We start from the raw sequence: 16,138 nt of genomic DNA on the forward strand, positions 1-16,138 counted from the left end.
TGATCCCGCGGCAGCAGATGCGCAATGTCTGTCTCTGTGGCGCAATCGGTTAGCGCTTTCGGCTGTTAACCGAAAGGTTGGTGGTTCGAGCCCGCCCAGGGACGTGTGAAATGCCGGTGTTCTGCACGCGCATCAGGTGTCCACTAACGCCTATGCCATTCTTAGGGTTGCGAGGCACAGCTTTCTCAGGGCGTTTATCCTGTGCACCTTCAATAAGCTGGCTTCTTTTAAAAGAAGTCAGCGGCGGGTGTTTGGTGAACATTTTCACCAGCTCGAGTTTGCTGTGGCATGTGGATTCATTCTTTACTGATGATCTGTCTCTGGGGCTCATCTAGTTGACATGGTATCCGCTGACATTCGGCTGAAGGTGCTGATCCACCATCTGCTCTTGGTACGGACTGGATCCGGGGGACTGCAGTGACCATCTAATCGGAATACAGAATGGATATGGCGGCTACGGTGACCTCAGAATAAGAACAAACAGACTAATATTAATGTAGATGCAAAAGTTCCATGTTGCCACAGTGTCAGATTGGAGAGGATCTGGTTTTCACAGTCTTGCGTCGATGGCCGTCTAGGTGAAGAGGTCTTCACTGATGATCTGTCTCTGGGGCTCATCCAGCTTGCTATCACCTTGTCGGATCACATCCACGTAGCTGCAAGAAAAGGTCACGACCGTCACCGGTATTCTATCGCAGAGGCAATGTTGTAGCTTGTGTGGTTTATCTGAGGTGTGATCATTGCTGGTTGTAAACTTTCCCCGATATCCCATCGGGATGATTTGAAATACAGTCAGCTTCGACAGTTTTTGCCGGTCTCTCTGGACGCTTCTTGAAAAACAAAGTTTTGCTTCGTTTTGTTGGAGTGGCTGGTTGTTGGTCCTCGTCAAAGAGGTGTCTACAGATCATAGCGTGCCGGAGCCAGAAGATTTGTTGTTTTGTCAATATGCTCTCAAGACTTCGCTGCAGGTATCATTAAACTACAGCACAATCACAGCTCACCGCTACCCATCGTAAACAGGTCGGGCCTGTCTGTTCTGGTGGGCTCTCAGTGGTGCTAAATCATCAAATGAAGAGGACGGGATTCAAACCCACACAAACCAAGGTGTGCCTAGCACAACGGATTAGCCTTAACTACTCGACCACCTCGTCACTTTCCGTGATCCTTTTATTTAACACTCCCGATTCAGACCATCAGCTCATTAGTAGAGCACTCAGTGAACTGAACTGAGTGTGTCAGATAAGGAAGACAAAAAAAGCGCAGAGTGGGGTCCCCAGGACCGAGGATTACTGCTAAAGGAGCCGAACGACGAGGATGGGATTCGAACCCACGCGTGCAGAGCACAATGGATTAGCAGTCCATCGCCTTAACCACTCGGCCACCTCGTCATTTTACGTGACATCTTTTATTTAGCACTCCTGATTCAGATCATCAGTTCATTAGTAGAGAACTCAAAGAACTGAACTGAGTGTGTTAGATAAGGAGGACACACAAAAAGTTTAGCATGGGGTCCCCAGGACCCGGATTAAGGTCCAGTGCTAAAGGAACCGAACGACAAGAATGGGATTCCAACCATTGCACAGAGCACAATGGATTAGCAGTCCATCGCCTTAACCACTCGGCCACCCCGTCCCCTTGCTGACCGAGATAGGCCATGCTGCGGACCTTTTCAGCTGCTGCTGCCGTGCTTTCAGCAGGCTGTTTTGAGCACAGAGGGAATAGTGAATGAGCCGTCTTTTACACACCTCTAATCTGTTCCGTAGAAACACGGTGCAGCAACCCGTGGCAGGAGACTGTTTGTGCGGCAGTTTAAAGCTTGCTACCACCTTGTCGGTTCACATCCACGTAGGTGCAGAAAAAGGTCACGACCGTCGCCGGCATTCTTTCGCAGAGGCAATATTGTAGCCTATGAGGTTTGTCCGAGGCGCGATCATTGCTGGTTGAAAACTTTACCCAATACCCCGCCAGGATGACTTGAAATACAGTTATCTTTGGCAATTTTTGCTTGTCTCTCTGGAGGCTTAGAGTTTTGTTGAGAAATATAGCCTTGTTTCGTTTAGGGTTTTTTTTCCTCGCCAAAAAAACGGTCTGCTGATGATAGTGCGCCAGAGCCAGAAGGTTTTTTTGTTTTGTCAATATGTTCTCAAGACAAGTATCGTTAAACTGCAGCGCAATTACAGCTCACCGTTACCCATCGTAAACATGTTGGGCCTGTCTGGTCCGGTGGCCTCTCAGTGGCGCTAAAGCTTCGAATGCGTGTCGAGCACAATGTATTAGCCTACCACCGCCTTAACCACTGGACCACCTCGTCATCCGGCGGGGTTTCTTTATTTAACATTCCTGATTCATGTGCATGTGGATGCATTCTTCGTCTTTTGTTTCAGCCGTCGAGGGCCTGTTTTCCACTGAGGCCCTGCGCCAAACTCCCTATGAGACACAATCGAACGTTAGTAGTAACCTCCGATTACGGCCGAATGTGGATTCTGCTCGGACGACGGGGCACCGGTACATCCTTTGTAGCTTTAGCTTATTAGCCAAACGCTACACCAGTTTGCCATTTCCCATGAAATCATCCTTGATTTCCATAAGAAAGGTGCCCCAAATTGGTGGAAAATCACATCTCAACCATACGCTGTCCAAAGCATTAAACCGCCTTCACGCGGCAAAACAGAACATGTTGTTGGCCCGCACTGCTGGGTCAAACTGCGCTTCCCAAAAACAGATTGGGTCAAAACTGACAGAAGAAATCTCTAAGCCTGCTTTAAGCCCTACCCACGGGACGGGTTGACAGTCTCGCACAACGCGAGAGCCTCAGTTTCGCCTGTGTAATTTGGGGGCCAATGAAAACTGCATCCAACTAAAATTACAAACAAAATTTTAGGACTCTAATGATGTTTCAAATGTAACTTTTCTCATCTCTGTTGTTAGGTTGTAACCATCTCTGAGACTCAAAGTGTCAGAATTCGCCTAAGCTGGTTTTGCAAAATGGAGGTCAAGACTATACTTTCAGGGATCATTTCTATAGTTTCTAACTAAGAAATGTGTTTCAAAAGTGTAGTGTCTCCCAAACTACGATGATGAGCTTTGATACTCTTTTCTGAGCGTGAATCGGGTGTGGAGTAATGGTTTATTTCATATGCTCCAAACCATTGATGAACGTTCTGTGTGGCATTTAAGCAGCATAGAAGAAGAGAGTATGGTCAGAGTGGTCTCTGAAAAATGTAAATATCAGATTAAAAATCTTATAAATCGTTATGATTGAGATTTTTTTTTTTTTTTTACATTTTTCTTGGTGGGTGTCACCATCCTTGATATTCAGAATGTCAGGATAAGATGTCAGCTGGTTCTATCAACTTAAAGTTGCCATAAAATGCATTGAGAGAATATTTTAATTTGTTCTTTGATATCTGCATAGAAGGTATATGGCATAGGAAAGGGCAAACAATCTCCAGAAACGGTTTTACAGGACCATTTACAACCCTAGGATTTGTCCCTAGAATGAAATGCTCTGTTATTGCCTTTTTTGGAAGCTTCATGAATATTAATGAGCTCTGCTCCGATTGGCTGTTTCACAGAGCTGCTCATCTCTATAGCTGGCACATTGATAAAAATATATATTTAATTAGGAGCTCTAGCGGCTTTTAATATGTGGTTTGTTGAATCTGCCGTTTTGTATCGCAGACATTTTAGTCTCAATACTGTGATCCATGTGCTCTGTGTAAAGTTATAATGCAGAGGGAGCGCTTCTTACCACACAAGTTCAGCTGCTTCTCGGTGATACTCTGGATCTGTAAATCATTCGCCATCATCAGCGCAGTTATTTCTCCATCATTCACCATCATCAGCACAGTCATCTCTCTGTTTATGTGGTAAGTGATATCTTTTGTACTGCAATGTAACAGGCTAGCGCTAGCATTAAGCTAACCGTGTCCCTTCAGTGGCTTGCCTTGTTTTACTGATGTACTGACGTTACCGATGATTGGGCGATGCAAATGTTGGAGGCGTAACTATTAACGATCCCGGGACTGTTGCGTAACAGTCGGTGTTATGTTGGAATTGACATATAAATCTAGTGTTTGCAAAAGACCACCGAAATATAGAAGATTTATCCTTATCCTTATATAGATTTATCCTTGATTTCCATAAGAAAGGTGCCCCAAATTGGTGGAAAATCACATCTCAACCATACGCTGACCAAAGCATTGAACCGCCTTCACGCGGCAAGACAGAACATGTTGTTGGCCCGCACTGCTGGGTCAAACTGCGCTTCCCAATAACAGATTGGGTCAAAACTGACAGAAGAAAACTCTAAGCCTGCTCTAAGCACTACCCACGGGACGGCTCGACAGTCTTGCACAACGCGAGAGCCTCCGTTTCGCCTGTGTCATTTGGGAGCCGATGAAAACTGCGTCCGACCCGGTGAAGGAGACCACAACCAGCCCGGCTAGCTCAGTCGGTAGAGCATGACACTCTTAATCTCAGGGTCGTGGGTTCGAGCCCCACGTTGGGCGGCTCTGTTGGCGCTCTTTCTTCCCAACAGGGTGGCGGGCTCCAGCGTGCCCATTCTCCGCACAGGCTAAGTGGATTTTGCGAGCTCCGGAAACATCTTTCAAAACAGCCTCCAGCGTGCCCATTCTCCGCACAGGCTAAGTGGATTTTGCGAGCTCCGGAAACATCTTTCAAAACAGCCTGTTAGTACGTGCGATTCTAATCCCTAACCCTAACCCTTGCTTTTACAACCGTGATCCCGCGGCAGCAGATGCGCAATGTCTGTCTCTGTGGCGCAATCGGTTTGCGTGTTCGGCTGTTAACCGCAAAGGTTGGTGGTTCGAGCCCGCCCAGGGACGTGTGAAATGCCGGTGTTCTGCACGCGCGTCAGGTGTCCACTAACGCCTATGCCATTCTTAGGGTTGCGAGGCACAGCTTTCTCAGGGCGTTTATCCTGTGCACCTTCAATAAGTTGGCTTCTTTTAAAAGAAGTCAGCGGCGGGTGTTTGGTGAACATTTTCACCAGCTCGAGTTTGCTGTGGCATGTGGATTCATTCTTTACTGATGATCTGTCTCTGGGGCTCATCTAGTTGACATGGTATCCGCTGACATTCGGCTGAAGGTGCTGATCCACCATCTGCTCTTGGTACGGACTGGATCCGGGGGACTGCAGTGACCATCTAATCGGAATACAGAATGGATATGGCGGCTACGGTGACCTCAGAATAAGAACAAACAGACTAATATTAATGTAGATGCAAAAGTTCCATGTTGCCACAGTGTCAGATTGGAGAGGATCTGGTTTTCACAGTCTTGCGTCGATGGCCGTCTAGGTGAAGAGGTCTTCACTGATGATCTGTCTCTGGGGCTCATCCAGCTTGCTATCACCTTGTCGGATCACATCCACGTAGCTGCAAGAAAAGGTCACGACCGTCACCGGTATTCTATCGCAGAGGCAATGTTGTAGCTTGTGTGGTTTATCTGAGGTGTGATCATTGCTGGTTGTAAACTTTCCCCGATATCCCATCGGGATGATTTGAAATACAGTCAGCTTCGACAGTTTTTGCCGGTCTCTCTGGACGCTTCTTGAAAAACAAAGTTTTGCTTCGTTTTGTTGGAGTGGCTGGTTGTTGGTCCTAGTCAAAGAGGTGTCTACAGATCATAGCGTGCCGGAGCCAGAAGATTTGTTGTTTTGTCAATATGCTCTCAAGACTTCGCTGCAGGTATCATTAAACTACAGCACAATCACAGCTCACCGCTACCCATCGTATACAGGTTGGGCCTGTCTGTTCTGGTGGGCTCTCAGTGGTGCTAAATCATCAAATGAAGAGGACGGGATTCAAACCCACACAAACCAAGGTGTGCCTAGCACAACGGATTAGCCTTAACTACTCGACCACCTCGTCACTTTCCGTGGTCCTTTTATTTAACACTCCCGATTCAGACCATCAGCTCATTAGTAGAGCACTCAGTGAACTGAACTGAGTGTGTCAGATAAGGAAGACACAAAAAGCGCAGAGTGGGGTCCCCAGGACCGAGGATTACTGCTAAAGGAGCCGAACGACGAGGATGGGATTCGAACCCATGCGTGCAGAGCACAATGGATTAGCAGTCCATCGCCTTAACCACTCGGCCACCTCGTCATTTTACGTGACATCTTTTATTTAGCACTCCTGATTCAGATCATCAGTTCATTAGTAGAGAACTCAAAGAACTGAACTGAGTGTGTTAGATAAGGAGGACACACAAAAAGTTTAGCATGGGGTCCCCAGGACCCGGATTAAGGTCCAGTGCTAAAGGAACCGAACGACAAGAATGGGATTCCAACCATTGCACAGAGCACAATGGATTAGCAGTCCATCGCCTTAACCACTCGGCCACCCCGTCCCCTTGCTGACCGAGATAGGCCATGCTGCGGACCTTTTCAGCTGCTGCTGCCGTGCTTTCAGCAGGCTGTTTTGAGCACAGAGGGAATAGTGAATGAGCCGTCTTTTACACACCTCTAATCTGTTCCGTAGAAACACGGTGCAGCAACCCGTGGCAGGAGACTGTTTGTGCGGCAGTTTAAAGCTTGCTACCACCTTGTCGGTTCACATCCACGTAGGTGCAGAAAAAGGTCACGACCGTCGCCGGCATTCTTTCGCAGAGGCAATATTGTAGCCTATGAGGTTTGTCCGAGGCGCGATCATTGCTGGTTGAAAACTTTACCCAATACCCCGCCAGGATGACTTGAAATACAGTTATCTTTGGCAATTTTTGCTTGTCTCTCTGGAGGCTTAGAGTTTTGTTGAGAAATATAGCCTTGTTTCGTTTAGGGTTTTTTTTCCTCGCCAAAAAAACGGTCTGCTGATGATAGTGCGCCAGAGCCAGAAGGTTTTTTTGTTTTGTCAATATGTTCTCAAGACAAGTATCGTTAAACTGCAGCGCAATTACAGCTCACCGTTACCCATCGTAAACATGTTGGGCCTGTCTGGTCCGGTGGCTTCTCAGTGGCGCTAAAGCTTCGAATGCGTGTCGAGCACAATGTATTAGCCTACCACCGCCTTAACCACTGGACCACCTCGTCATCCGGCGGGGTTTCTTTATTTAACATTCCTGATTCATGTGCATGTGGATGCATTCTTCGTCTTTTGTTTCAGCCGTCGAGGGCCTGTTTTCCACTGAGGCCCTGCGCCAAACTCCCTATGAGACACAATCGAACGTTAGTAGTAACCTCCGATTACGGCCGAATGTGGATTCTGCTCGGACGACAGGGCACCGGTACATCCTTTGTAGCTTTAGCTTATTAGCCAAACGCTACACCAGTTTGCCATTTCCCATGAAATCATCCTTGATTTCCATAAGAAAGGTGCCCCAAATTGGTGGAAAATCACATCTCAACCATACGCTGTCCAAAGCATTAAACCGCCTTCACGCGGCAAAACAGAACATGTTGTTGGCCCGCACTGCTGGGTCAAACCGCTTCCCAAAAACAGATTGGGTCAAAACTGACAGAAGAAATCTCTAAGCCTGCTTTAAGCCCTACCCACGGGACGGGTTGACAGTCTCGCACAACGCGAGAGCCTCAGTTTCGCCTGTGTAATTTGGGGGCCAATGAAAACTGCATCCAACTAAAATTACAAACAAAATTTTAGGACTCTAATGATGTTTCAAATGTAACTTTTCTCATCTCTGTTGTTAGGTTGTAACCATCTCTGAGACTCAAAGTGTCAGAATTCGCCTAAGCTGGTTTTGCAAAATGGAGGTCAAGACTATACTTTCAGGGATCATTTCTATAGTTTCTAACTAAGAAATGTGTTTCAAAAGTGTAGTGTCTCCCAAACTACGATGATGAGCTTTGATACTCTTTTCTGAGCGTGAATCGGGTGTGGAGTAATGGTTTATTTCATATGCTCCAAACCATTGATGAACGTTCTGTGTGGCTTTTAAGCAGCATAGAAGAAGAGAGTATGGTCAGAGTGGTCTCTGAAAAATGTAAATATCAGATTAAAAATCTTATAAATCGTTATGATTGAGATTTTTTTTTTTTTTTTTTACATTTTTTTTGGTGGGTGTCACCATCCTTGATATTCAGAATGTCAGGATAAGATGTCAGCTGGTTCTATCAACTTAAAGTTGCCATAAAATGCATTGAGAGAATATTTTAATTTGTTCTTTGATATCTGCATAGAAGGTATATGGCATAGGAAAGGGCAAACAATCTCCAGAAACGGTTTTACAGGACCATTTACAACCCTAGGATTTGTCCCTAGAATGAAATGCTCTGTTATTGCCTTTTTTGGAAGCTTCATGAATATTAATGAGCTCTGCTCCGATTGGCTGTTTCACAGAGCTGCTCATCTCTATAGCTGGCACATTGATAAAAATATATATTTAATTAGGAGCTCTAGCGGCTTTTAATATGTGGTTTGTTGAATCTGCCGTTTTGTATCGCAGACATTTTAATCTCAATACTGTGATCCATGTGCTCTGTGTAAAGTTATAATGCAGAGGGAGCGCTTCTTACCACACAAGTTCAGCTGCTTCTCGGTGATACTCTGGATCTGTAAATCATTCGCCATCATCAGCGCAGTTATTTCTCCATCATTCACCATCATCAGCACAGTCATCTCTCTGTTTATGTGGTAAGTGATATCTTTTGTACTGCAATGTAACAGGCTAGCGCTAGCATTAAGCTAACCGTGTCCCTTCAGTGGCTTGCCTTGTTTTACTGATGTACTGACGTTACCGATGATTGGGCGATGCAAATGTTGGAGGCGTAACTATTAACGATCCCGGGACTGTTGCGTAACAGTCGGTGTTATGTTGGAATTGACATATAAATCTAGTGTTTGCAAAAGACCACCGAAATATAGAAGATTTATCCTTATCCTTATATAGATTTATCCTTGATTTCCATAAGAAAGGTGCCCCAAATTGGTGGAAAATCACATCTCAACCATACGCTGACCAAAGCATTGAACCGCCTTCACGCGGCAAGACAGAACATGTTGTTGGCCCGCACTGCTGGGTCAAACTGCGCTTCCCAATAACAGATTGGGTCAAAACTGACAGAAGAAAACTCTAAGCCTGCTCTAAGCACTACCCACGGGACGGCTCGACAGTCTTGCACAACGCGAGAGCCTCCGTTTCGCCTGTGTCATTTGGGAGCCGATGAAAACTGCGTCCGACCCGGTGAAGGAGACCACAACCAGCCCGGCTAGCTCAGTCGGTAGAGCATGAGACTCTTAATCTCAGGGTCGTGGGTTCGAGCCCCACGTGGGGCGGCTCTGTTGGCTCTCTTTCTTCCCAACAGGGTGGCGGGCTCCAGCGTGCCCATTCTCCGCACAGGCTAAGTGGATTTTGCGAGCTCCGGAAACATCTTTCAAAACAGCCTGTTAGTACGTGCGATTCTAATCCCTAACCCTAACCCTTGCTTTTACAACCGTGATCCCGCGGCAGCAGATGCGCAATGTCTGTCTCTGTGGCGCAATCGGTTAGCGCGTTCGGCTGTTAACCGAAAGGTTGGTGGTTCGAGCCCACCCAGGGACGTGTGAAATGCCGGTGTTCTGCACGCGCGTCAGGTGTCCACTAACGCCTATGCCATTCTTAGGGTTGCGAGGCACAGCTTTCTCAGGGCGTTTATCCTGTGCACCTTCAATAAGCTGGCTTCTTTTAAAAGAAGTCAGCGGCGGGTGTTTGGTGAACATTTTCACCAGCTCGAGTTTGCTGTGGCATGTGGATTCATTCTTTACTGATGATCTGTCTCTGGGGCTCATCTAGTTGACATGGTATCCGCTGACATTCGGCTGAAGGTGCTGATCCACCATCTGCTCTTGGTACGGACTGGATCCGGGGGACTGCAGTGACCATCTAATCGGAATACAGAATGGATATGGCGGCTACGGTGACCTCAGAATAAGAACAAACAGACTAATATTAATGTAGATGCAAAAGTTCCATGTTGCCACAGTGTCAGATTGGAGAGGATCTGGTTTTCACAGTCTTGCGTCGATGGCCGTCTAGGTGAAGAGGTCTTCACTGATGATCTGTCTCTGGGGCTCATCCAGCTTGCTATCACCTTGTCGGATCACATCCACGTAGCTGCAAGAAAAGGTCACGACCGTCACCGGTATTCTATCGCAGAGGCAATGTTGTAGCTTGTGTGGTTTATCTGAGGTGTGATCATTGCTGGTTGTAAACTTTCCCCGATATCCCATCGGGATGATTTGAAATACAGTCAGCTTCGACAGTTTTTGCCGGTCTCTCTGGACGCTTCTTGAAAAACAAAGTTTTGCTTCGTTTTGTTGGAGTGGCTGGTTGTTGGTCCTCGTCAAAGAGGTGTCTACAGATCATAGCGTGCCGGAGCCAGAAGATTTGTTGTTTTGTCAATATGCTCTCAAGACTTCGCTGCAGGTATCATTAAACTACAGCACAATCACAGCTCACCGCTACCCATCGTAAACAGGTCGGGCCTGTCTGTTCTGGTGGGCTCTCAGTGGTGCTAAATCATCAAATGAAGAGGACGGGATTCAAACCCACACAAACCAAGGTGTGCCTAGCACAACGGATTAGCCTTAACTACTCGACCACCTCGTCACTTTCCGTGGTCCTTTTATTTAACACTCCCGATTCAGACCATCAGCTCATTAGTAGAGCACTCAGTGAACTGAACTGAGTGTGTCAGATAAGGAAGACACAAAAAGCGCAGAGGGGGGTCCCCAGGACCGAGGATTACTGCTAAAGGAGCCGAACAACGAGGATGGGATTCGAACCAACGCGTGCAGAGCACAATGGATTAGCAGTCCATCGCCTTAACCACTCAGCCACCTCGTCATTTTACGTGACATCTTTTATTTAGCACTCCTGATTCAGATCATCAGTTCATTAGTAGAGAACTCAAAGAACTGAACTGAGTGTGTTAGATGAGGAGGACACACAAAAAGTTTAGCATGGGGTCCCCAGGACCCGGATTAAGGTCCAGTGCTAAAGGAACCGAACGACAAGAATGGGATTCCAACCATTGCACAGAGCACAATGGATTAGCAGTCCATCGCCTTAACCACTCGGCCACCCCGTCCCCTTGCTGACCGAGATAGGCCATGCTGCGGACCTTTTCAGCTGCTGCTGCCGTGCTTTCAGCAGGCTGTTTTGAGCACAGAGGGAATAGTGAATGAGCCGTCTTTTACACACCTCTAATCTGTTCCGTAGAAACACGGTGCAGCAACCCGTGGCAGGAGACTGTTTGTGCGGCAGTTTAAAGCTTGCTACCACCTTGTCGGTTCACATCCACGTAGGTGCAGAAAAAGGTCACGACCGTCGCCGGCATTCTTTCGCAGAGGCAATATTGTAGCCTATGAGGTTTGTCCGAGGCGCGATCATTGCTGGTTGAAAACTTTACCCAATACCCCGCCAGGATGACTTGAAATACAGTTATCTTTGGCAATTTTTGCTTGTCTCTCTGGAGGCTTAGAGTTTTGTTGAGAAATATAGCCTTGTTTCGTTTAGGGTTTTTTTTCCTCGCCAAAAAAACGGTCTGCTGATGATAGTGCGCCAGAGCCAGAAGGTTTTTTTGTTTTGTCAATATGTTCTCAAGACAAGTATCGTTAAACTGCAGCGCAATTACAGCTCACCGTTACCCATCGTAAACATGTTGGGCCTGTCTGGTCCGGTGGCCTCTCAGTGGCGCTAAAGCTTCGAATGCGTGTCGAGCACAATGTATTAGCCTACCACCGCCTTAACCACTGGACCACCTCGTCATCCGGCGGGGTTTCTTTATTTAACATTCCTGATTCATGTGCATGTGGATGCATTCTTCGTCTTTTGTTTCAGCCGTCGAGGGCCTGTTTTCCACTGAGGCCCTGCGCCAAACTCCCTATGAGACACAATCGAACGTTAGTAGTAACCTCCGATTACGGCCGAATGTGGATTCTGCTCGGACGACGGGGCACCGGTACATCCTTTGTAGCTTTAGCTTATTAGCCAAACGCTACACCAGTTTGCCATTTCCCATGAAATCATCCTTGATTTCCATAAGAAAGGTGCCCCAAATTGGTGGAAAATCACATCTCAACCATACGCTGTCCAAAGCATTAAACCGCCTTCACGCGGCAAAACAGAACATGTTGTTGGCCCGCACTGCTGGGTCAAACTGCGCTTCCCAAAAACAGATTGGGTCAAAACTGACAGAAGAAATCTCTAAGCCTGCTTTAAGCCCTACCCACGGGACGGGTTGACAGTCTCGCACAACGCGAGAGCCTCAGTTTCGCCTGTGTAATTTGGGGGCCAATGAAAACTGCATCCAACTAAAATTACAAACAAAATTTTAGGACTCTAATGATGTTTCAAATGTAACTTTTCTCATCTCTGTTGTTAGGTTGTAACCATCTCTGAGACTCAAAGTGTCAGAATTCGCCTAAGCTGGTTTTGCAAAATGGAGGTCAAGACTATACTTTCAGGGATCATTTCTATAGTTTCTAACTAAGAAATGTGTTTCAAAAGTGTAGTGTCTCCCAAACTACGATGATGAGCTTTGATACTCTTTTCTGAGCGTGAATCGGGTGTGGAGTAATGGTTTATTTCATATGCTCCAAACCATTGATGAACGTTCTGTGTGGCATTTAAGCAGCATAGAAGAAGAGAGTATGGTCAGAGTGGTCTCTGAAAAATGTAAATATCAGATTAAAAATCTTATAAATCGTTATGATTGAGATTTTTTTTTTTTTTTTTTTTTTTTTACATTTTTCTTGGTGGGTGTCACCATCCTTGATATTCAGAATGTCAGGATAAGATGTCAGCTGGTTCTATCAACTTAAAGTTGCCATAAAATGCATTGAGAGAATATTTTAATTTGTTCTTTGATATCTGCATAGAAGGTATATGGCATAGGAAAGGGCAAACAATCTCCAGAAACGGTTTTACAGGACCATTTACAACCCTAGGATTTGTCCCTAGAATGAAATGCTCTGTTATTGCCTTTTTTGGAAGCTTCATGAATATTAATGAGCTCTGCTCCGATTGGCTGTTTCACAGAGCTGCTCATCTCTATAGCTGGCACATTGATAAAAATATATATTTAATTAGGAGCTCTAGCGGCTTTTAATATGTGGTTTGTTGAATCTGCCGTTTTGTATCGCAGACATTTTAATCTCAATACTGTGATCCATGTGCTCTGTGTAAAGTTATAATGCAGAGGGAGCGCTTCTTACCACACAAGTTCAGCTGCTTCTCGGTGATACTCTGGATCTGTAAATCATTCGCCATCATCAGCGCAGTTATTTCTCCATCATTCACCATCATCAGCACAGTCATCTCTCTGTTTATGTGGTAAGTGATATCTTTTGTACTGCAATGTAACAGGCTAGCGCTAGCATTAAGCTAACCGTGTCCCTTCAGTGGCTTGCCTTGTTTTACTGATGTACTGACGTTACCGATGATTGGGCGATGCAAATGTTGGAGGCGTAACTATTAACGATCCCGGGACTGTTGCGTAACAGTCGGTGTTATGTTGGAATTGACATATAAATCTAGTGTTTGCAAAAGACCCCCGAAATATAGAAGATTTATCCTTATCCTTATATAGATTTATCCTTGATTTCCATAAGAAAGGTGCCCCAAATTGGTGGAAAATCACATCTCAACCATACGCTGACCAAAGCATTGAACCGCCTTCACGCGGCAAGACAGAACATGTTGTTGGCCCGCACTGCTGGGTCAAACTGCGCTTCCCAATAACAGATTGGGTCAAAACTGACAGAAGAAAACTCTAAGCCTGCTTTAAGCCCTACCCACGGGACGGGTTGACAGTCTCGCACAACGCGAGAGCCTCAGTTTCGCCTGTGTAATTTGGGGGCCAATGAAAACTGCATCCAACTAAAATTACAAACAAAATTTTAGGACTCTAATGATGTTTCAAATGTAACTTTTCTCATCTCTGTTGTTAGGTTGTAACCATCTCTGAGACTCAAAGTGTCAGAATTCGCCTAAGCTGGTTTTGCAAAATGGAGGTCAAGACTATACTTTCAGGGATCATTTCTATAGTTTCTAACTAAGAAATGTGTTTCAAAAGTGTAGTGTCTCCCAAACTACGATGATGAGCTTTGATACTCTTTTCTGAGCGTGAATCGGGTGTGGAGTAATGGTTTATTTCATATGCTCCAAACCATTGATGAACGTTCTGTGTGGCTTTTAAGCAGCATAGAAGAAGAGAGTATGGTCAGAGTGGTCTCTGAAAAATGTAAATATCAGATTAAAAATCTTATAAATCGTTATGATTGAGATTTTTTTTTTTTTTTTTTACATTTTTCTTGGTGGGTGTCACCATCCTTGATATTCAGAATGTCAGGATAAGATGTCAGCTGGTTCTATCAACTTAAAGTTGCCATAAAATGCATTGAGAGAATATTTTAATTTGTTCTTTGATATCTGCATAGAAGGTATATGGCATAGGAAAGGGCAAACAATCTCCAGAAACGGTTTTACAGGACCATTTACAACCCTAGGATTTGTCCCTAGAATGAAATGCTCTGTTATTGCCTTTTTTGGAAGCTTCATGAATATTAATGAGCTCTGCTCCGATTGGCTGTTTCACAGAGCTGCTCATCTCTATAGCTGGCACATTGATAAAAATATATATTTAATTAGGAGCTCTAGCGGCTTTTAATATGTGGTTTGTTGAATCTGCCGTTTTGTATCGCAGACATTTTAATCTCAATACTGTGATCCATGTGCTCTGTGTAAAGTTATAATGCAGAGGGAGCGCTTCTTACCACACAAGTTCAGCTGCTTCTCGGTGATACTCTGGATCTGTAAATCATTCGCCATCATCAGCGCAGTTATTTCTCCATCATTCACCATCATCAGCACAGTCATCTCTCTGTTTATGTGGTAAGTGATATCTTTTGTACTGCAATGTAACAGGCTAGCGCTAGCATTAAGCTAACCGTGTCCCTTCAGTGGCTTGCCTTGTTTTACTGATGTACTGACGTTACCGATGATTGGGCGATGCAAATGTTGGAGGCGTAACTATTAACGATCCCGGGACTGTTGCGTAACAGTCGGTGTTATGTTGGAATTGACATATAAATCTAGTGTTTGCAAAAGACCACCGAAATATAGAAGATTTATCCTTATCCTTATATAGATTTATCCTTGATTTCCATAAGAAAGGTGCCCCAAATTGGTGGAAAATCACATCTCAACCATACGCTGACCAAAGCATTGAACCGCCTTCACGCGGCAAGACAGAACATGTTGTTGGCCCGCACTGCTGGGTCAAACTGCGCTTCCCAATAACAGATTGGGTCAAAACTGACAGAAGAAAACTCTAAGCCTGCTCTAAGCACTACCCACGGGACGGCTCGACAGTCTTGCACAACGCGAGAGCCTCCGTTTCGCCTGTGTCATTTGGGAGCCGATGAAAACTGCGTCCGACCCGGTGAAGGAGACCACAACCAGCCCGGCTAGCTCAGTCGGTAGAGCATGAGACTCTTAATCTCAGGGTCGTGGGTTCGAGCCCCACGTGGGGCGGCTCTGTTGGCTCTCTTTCTTCCCAACAGGGTGGCGGGCTCCAGCGTGCCCATTCTCCGCACAGGCTAAGTGGATTTTGCGAGCTCCGGAAACATCTTTCAAAACAGCCTGTTAGTACGTGCGATTCTAATCCCTAACCCTAACCCTTGCTTTTACAACCGTGATCCCGCGGCAGCAGATGCGCAATGTCTGTCTCTGTGGCGCAATCGGTTAGCGCGTTCGGCTGTTAACCGAAAGGTTGGTGGTTCGAGCCCACCCAGGGACGTGTGAAATGCCGGTGTTCTGCACGCGCGTCAGGTGTCCACTAACGCCTATGCCATTCTTAGGGTTGCGAGGCACAGCTTTCTCAGGGCGTTTATCCTGTGCACCTTCAATAAGCTGGCTTCTTTTAAAAGAAGTCAGCGGCGGGTGTTTGGTGAACATTTTCACCAGCTCGAGTTTGCTGTGGCATGTGGATTCATTCTTTACTGATGATCTGTCTCTGGGGCTCATCTAGTTGACATGGTATCCGCTGACATTCGGCTGAAGATGCTGATCCACCATCTGCTCTTGGTACGGACTGGATCCGGGGGACTGCAGTGACCATCTAATCGGAATACAGAATGGATATGGCGGCTACGGTGACCTCAGAATAAGAACAAAC

At 45.9% G+C, this 16,138-nt stretch overlaps 14 non-coding genes across 14 annotated transcripts; 13 read left to right on the plus strand and 1 right to left on the minus strand.

The window, feature by feature from the left end:
* Window positions 1-30: 30 nt before the first annotated feature.
* Window positions 31-104, plus strand: trnan-guu (transfer RNA asparagine (anticodon GUU)). The gene has a single exon. It is a non-coding gene; the product is annotated as a tRNA-Asn (tRNA).
* Window positions 105-686: 582 nt separating this feature from the next.
* On the plus strand, window positions 687-826 carry LOC141285611 (U4 spliceosomal RNA). Its single transcript, XR_012338736.1, has one exon. It is a non-coding gene; the product is annotated as a U4 spliceosomal RNA (small nuclear RNA).
* A 1,053-nt stretch (window positions 827-1,879) lies between these two features.
* Window positions 1,880-2,020, plus strand: LOC141285505 (U4 spliceosomal RNA). The gene has a single exon (XR_012338633.1). It is a non-coding gene; the product is annotated as a U4 spliceosomal RNA (small nuclear RNA).
* A 974-nt stretch (window positions 2,021-2,994) lies between these two features.
* On the plus strand, window positions 2,995-3,210 carry LOC141285882 (small nucleolar RNA U3). The gene has a single exon (XR_012339006.1). It is a non-coding gene; the product is annotated as a small nucleolar RNA U3 (small nucleolar RNA).
* A 2,219-nt stretch (window positions 3,211-5,429) lies between these two features.
* On the plus strand, window positions 5,430-5,569 carry LOC141285612 (U4 spliceosomal RNA). The gene has a single exon (XR_012338737.1). It is a non-coding gene; the product is annotated as a U4 spliceosomal RNA (small nuclear RNA).
* Window positions 5,570-6,049: 480 nt separating this feature from the next.
* trnas-gcu (transfer RNA serine (anticodon GCU)) lies at window positions 6,050-6,131 on the minus strand. Its single transcript has one exon. It is a non-coding gene; the product is annotated as a tRNA-Ser (tRNA).
* A 491-nt stretch (window positions 6,132-6,622) lies between these two features.
* On the plus strand, window positions 6,623-6,763 carry LOC141285517 (U4 spliceosomal RNA). The gene has a single exon (XR_012338645.1). It is a non-coding gene; the product is annotated as a U4 spliceosomal RNA (small nuclear RNA).
* Window positions 6,764-7,735: 972 nt separating this feature from the next.
* LOC141285737 (small nucleolar RNA U3) lies at window positions 7,736-7,951 on the plus strand. The gene has a single exon (XR_012338861.1). It is a non-coding gene; the product is annotated as a small nucleolar RNA U3 (small nucleolar RNA).
* A 1,494-nt stretch (window positions 7,952-9,445) lies between these two features.
* Window positions 9,446-9,519, plus strand: trnan-guu (transfer RNA asparagine (anticodon GUU)). Its single transcript has one exon. It is a non-coding gene; the product is annotated as a tRNA-Asn (tRNA).
* A 582-nt stretch (window positions 9,520-10,101) lies between these two features.
* LOC141285613 (U4 spliceosomal RNA) lies at window positions 10,102-10,241 on the plus strand. Its single transcript, XR_012338738.1, has one exon. It is a non-coding gene; the product is annotated as a U4 spliceosomal RNA (small nuclear RNA).
* Window positions 10,242-11,294: 1,053 nt separating this feature from the next.
* On the plus strand, window positions 11,295-11,435 carry LOC141285529 (U4 spliceosomal RNA). The gene has a single exon (XR_012338657.1). It is a non-coding gene; the product is annotated as a U4 spliceosomal RNA (small nuclear RNA).
* Window positions 11,436-12,409: 974 nt separating this feature from the next.
* Window positions 12,410-12,625, plus strand: LOC141285894 (small nucleolar RNA U3). Its single transcript, XR_012339019.1, has one exon. It is a non-coding gene; the product is annotated as a small nucleolar RNA U3 (small nucleolar RNA).
* Window positions 12,626-13,976: 1,351 nt separating this feature from the next.
* LOC141285749 (small nucleolar RNA U3) lies at window positions 13,977-14,192 on the plus strand. Its single transcript, XR_012338873.1, has one exon. It is a non-coding gene; the product is annotated as a small nucleolar RNA U3 (small nucleolar RNA).
* A 1,494-nt stretch (window positions 14,193-15,686) lies between these two features.
* trnan-guu (transfer RNA asparagine (anticodon GUU)) lies at window positions 15,687-15,760 on the plus strand. Its single transcript has one exon. It is a non-coding gene; the product is annotated as a tRNA-Asn (tRNA).
* The last annotated feature ends 378 nt before the right edge of the window (window positions 15,761-16,138 follow it).

The sequence above is a fragment of the Garra rufa genome, chromosome 14, assembly GCF_049309525.1.
Source record: "Garra rufa chromosome 14, GarRuf1.0, whole genome shotgun sequence".
Classification (NCBI taxonomy): Eukaryota; Metazoa; Chordata; class Actinopteri; order Cypriniformes; family Cyprinidae; genus Garra; species Garra rufa.